This window comes from Portunus trituberculatus, chromosome 31 (assembly GCF_017591435.1).
Source record: "Portunus trituberculatus isolate SZX2019 chromosome 31, ASM1759143v1, whole genome shotgun sequence".
Taxonomy (NCBI): domain Eukaryota; kingdom Metazoa; phylum Arthropoda; class Malacostraca; order Decapoda; family Portunidae; genus Portunus; species Portunus trituberculatus.
The window spans coordinates 14278778-14283777 of NC_059285.1; positions in this window are offsets into that span (position 1 = coordinate 14278778).

The window sequence follows — 5000 nt, forward strand, 5'->3', positions numbered from 1 at the left end:
CTTATATATTAGTTTGTCATCTATTTAACGCTTTTCATAGCTACGTTTCCTAAAATAAAACGTTCTACTATGAGTTATTTGTAGTCAAGTAGTGGCACGTGGGCTTTCTCACCCTGGATTTCCCCAAAAAACGTAATTTCAAGACATACAGGAGCGAAATACAGACCGCTAAGTTAATAGAAGACGCAAATTACACTACTATAATCTACGTTGCTGTTTCCTGGTTAACGCGAATGTATAGAACGTAATTAAAGAACACCTTATAATGTTTCTTTTACTCCTTTTCACCTCGCAACTCCTTATAATGTTTCTTTTAGTCATTTTCACCTCGTATCTTTCTTTCCCCCCTTTTCAAACACGTGTATGTAATTTTGGCGGGAATGTCTGTAATGTTTGGTGTTAAAAAGAGAAACTTGTAAGGATTTTGAGATTTTGAGACGTGAAGAGGAACGCGTTGGTCTTATCCACCTCATCTTGTCTTCCTCTTTTTGAAGCGCTCCCTGTGTAATTTTGGCGTGAATGAAAGGTTAGTTAGTTCCCTTCCCTTCCCTTCCCTCGCCGCCAGTGCTTCCTCCCTCCTCCCTCCTCCTCCTTCTTCTTCTCCCTTCCTTCCGTCACGTCACCAGCTTCCGCCACACTCCCAATGGTATCGATGACGTGGGGGAGAAAAAAGTGACACGCAGAATATGTCAGAGAAAGAAGTTCATTATTATTTTATTCTGCTACTACTGCTGCTGCTACTACTACTACTACTACTACTACTACTACTACTACTACTACTACTACTACTACTACTACTACTACTACTACTACTACTACTACTACTACTACTACTACTACTATTACAGTTGTATTTCTAAGACTCATGTTTCAGTAACACTTTGAAAAAGTCAAACTGTGTTATCAAAAGACTCACGTTTCAGTCATACTTTATTTCTATAGGTAAATTAATGGTTCTAATGACAGACTGACTTGATATGTACTTTATCAATAGCATCATAAAAAATCTTAGGAAAAAGGTTTCTCTTTTCTGTGGACCTTGAAAAAAGTGGTCACCTAATCTACATTTTTAAAAGATTCTTGTTTCAGTTAGACGGGTTTTGTGGTTAGTTTGATAGATATATTGACAGTTTAATGCGATTTCTACTTTATATACAGCAAAAACAATCACACGAACCAAGCTCTTCATATCTGTAGACTTTGAAATTGTGGCAACATAACCTATATTTTAAAAAGACTCTTGTTTCGGTCACTCCCGTCTCTAAGGGAAGTTTGATGGCTCTATTTACAGATTACATTGATATCTACCTTATCAAATGTAAAAACACTCTTACGAACAAAGTTCTTCATAACTGAAAATTTTGAAAAACATTGACCACATAAGTTTTATTTCTAAAAGACTCTTGTTTTAGTAACACAGTTTTCAAGGGTATTTTGATGAATTCATTGACAGATTAACATGATTTCTACCGTATTATAAGCAAAAACCCTTCCATGGACAAATATTAATATATCTGTGGACTTTAAAAAATAGTGGTCACATAAGATATATTTCCAAAAGACAATTTTTTTTAGCTCTACTTTTTTTAAAGGTAATTTGATGGTTTTATCGACAGATTGATATTATATATACTCTATCAATAGCATAAAAACTCTTAGGAAAAAGGTTTTCATATCATTTGTCTTTAAAAAAAATAGTGGTCACCTAACCTATATTTCTAAAATGTTCTTGTTTCAGTTAGACGGGTTTTTAATAGTAGTTTGATAGTTTTATTGACAATTTAATGCAATTTATACTTTATATACAGCAAGAACACTCATACGAACCAAGCTCCTCATATCTGTAGACTTTGAAAATTGTGGGAACATAACCCATATATTAAAAAGACACTTGTTTCAGTCACGCGCGTTTTTAAGGGAAGTTTGATGGCTTTATTTACAGATTACATTGATATCTACCTTATCAAAAGTATAAACACTCTTACGAACAAAGTTCTTCATAACTGTAGATTCTGAAAAATATTGCCCACATAAGATGTATTTCTGAAAGACTCTTTTTAAGTAACACGGCTTTTTAAGGGTAGTTTAATGGTTTCATTGAAAGATTGATATGATTTTTACCGTATTGATAGCAAAAACACTTCTATGGATAAACATTATCATATCTGTGGACTTTGAAAAATAGTGCCTAGATAAAATAGATTTCTAAAAGACACTTGTTTCAGTTATACGATTTTTTAAAGGTAATTTGATGGTGCTATTGACAGACTCACATTACACATACTCTATCAATAGCATAAAAACTTTTAGGCAAAAAGGTTTTTCATATCTCTGATCTTTGAAAAGTAGTGGTCACCAAACCTATATTAAAAAAAAATTCCTGTTTCAGTTTGACAGATTTTTATGAGTAGTTTGATAGTTTTATTGACAATTTAATACGATTTCTACTTTCTATATAGCAAAATCACTCATACAAACCAAGCTCCTCATATCTGTGGACTTTCAAAATTGTGGCAACATAACCTATATTTTGAAAAGATTCATATTTCAGTCCCAAGCGCTTTTAAGGGAAGTTTGATGGTTCTATTTACAGATTACACTGATATCAGTTTTATCAAAAGCAAAAACACCCTTACGAATAAAATTCCTCATAAGTGTAGAATTTGAAAAATAATGACCAACTAAGTTGTATTTCTAAAAGTTTCTTGTTTCAGTAACACGGTTTTTTAAGGGTACTTTCATGGTTTCATTGGCAGATTAACATAATTTCTACCTTATTAATAGCATAAACCCTGCTATGGATAAATTTTATCATATTTTTTAGACAATGAAAAATAGTGGTCACATAACATATATTTTCAAAAGATTATTGTTTCCTTCATACGTTTTTTTTTAAACGTAATTTGATGGTTCTATTGACAGACTGACACGATGTCAACGTTATCAATAGCATAAAATCAGTTAGGAAAAAGGTTTCCTATCTCTGATGTCTTTGAAAAATAGTGCTCACCTAGCCTATATATTTAAAAGATAATTGTTTCAATTAGACGGAATTTTAATGGTAGTTTGATTGTAATATTGACAGTTTAATGCTTTTTCTGCTTTATATATAGCAAAACCACTTATACGAACCAAGCTCTTCATATGTTTACTTTGAAATCTGCGGCAACATAATATATATTTTGAAAAAAAATTTTCAGGCACACGCTTTTTTAAGGGAAGTTTGATGATTCTATTTACAGATTACATTGATATCTACCTTATCAAAAGCAAAAACACCCATTCGAATAAAGTTCTGCATAACTAGAATTTGAAAAAATATTACGCTCATAAATTGTAATTCTAAAAGACTCTTATTTCGGTAGAAGAGTTTTTTGAGGGTAGTTTCATGGTTCCATTTAAAGATTAATATGATTTCTACCTTATTAATATGAAAAACCCTGCTATGGATTAATTTTATCATCTCTCTGGAGTTTGAAAAATAGGGACCATATAACATATATTTTCAAAAGACTCTTGTTTCAATCATACGCTTTTATAAATGCAATTTGTTGATTTTATTGACAGATTGACATGATATCTACTTTATCAATAGCATAAAGACTCTTAGGAAAAAGGTTTCTCATCTCTGTGCATTTTGGAAAAAAGTGGTCACCTAACCGTTTTTTTTTTTTTTTTAAGTTTGAAGGGTTTTTATGGGTAGTTTGATAGTTGTATTGACAATTTGATGCGATTTCTACTTTATATATAGCAGAAACACTCATACGAACCAATCTCCTCATATCTGCAGACTTTGAAAATTGTGGCAACCTAACCTATATTTTAAAAAGATACTTGTTTCAGTCTTACGCCATTTTAAGGGAAGTTTGATCTTTCTGTTTACAGATTACATTGACAGATTACATTGATAGCTACCTCAGCAAAAACAAAAACACTCTTATGAATAAAGTTCCTCATAATTGAAGAATTTGAAAAATATTGGCCACATAAGTTTTATTTTTAAAAAGTCTTGTTTCAGTAACACGAATTTTTTAAGGGTAATTTCATGGTTCCATTGAGAGAGTAACATGATTTCTACCTTATTAATGGCAAAAATCTTACTATGGATACATTTACTTATCTCTGTGGACTTTGAAAAATAGTTGCCACATAACAGATATTTCTAAATGACTCTTGTTTCAGTTATACGTTTTTTTTTTTTAAGGTAATTGATGGTTCTATTGACAGATTGACATGATATCTACTCTTAGAAAAAAGGTTTCTCATCTCTGTGAACTTTGAAAAATAGTGGTCACTTCACGTATATTTTTAAATGATTCTTGTTTCAGTTAGATGGGTTTTTAAGGATAGTTTGATAGTTGTATTGACAATTTAGTGCAATTTCAATTTTATATATAGCAAAAACACTCATACTAATCAAGCTCGTCACATCTGTAGATTTTAAAAAGTTGTGGCAACGTAACCTATATTTTAAAAAGACTCTTGTTTCAGTCAATCGCATTTTTAAGGGATGTTTAATGGTTTTATTTACAGATTGTATTCATATCTACCTTATGAAAAAGCAAAAACACTATTTTTTATTAATCTACATTTTTTAAAGATTCTTGTTTCAGTTAGACAGGTTTTTTTTTAGGGTAGTTTGATAGTTGTATTGAGAATTTAATGCGCTTTCTACTACTACTACTACTACTACTACTACTACTACTACTACTACTACTACTACTACCACCATGGAAAACTACTGTAGGTCGCTGTGTTTGATTTAATTTTTCATTGTTTGTGATAAAGTTGCTTTGTTTACATTTAATTCATTCGGTTGTAATTTCCTCTGGTTAAGTAAATTCATTCATCAATTGTAAGTCTCTATGTTAACTCACTATATAAGTCATTCTTTTGTAAGTCGGCCATAAATTGCATATAGAACAAAAAATCGGCTCAAAAATGTCTTTCTAAATTATTCACTTGTAAAAAAAAAAAAAAAAAGAGAGAGAGAGAGAGAG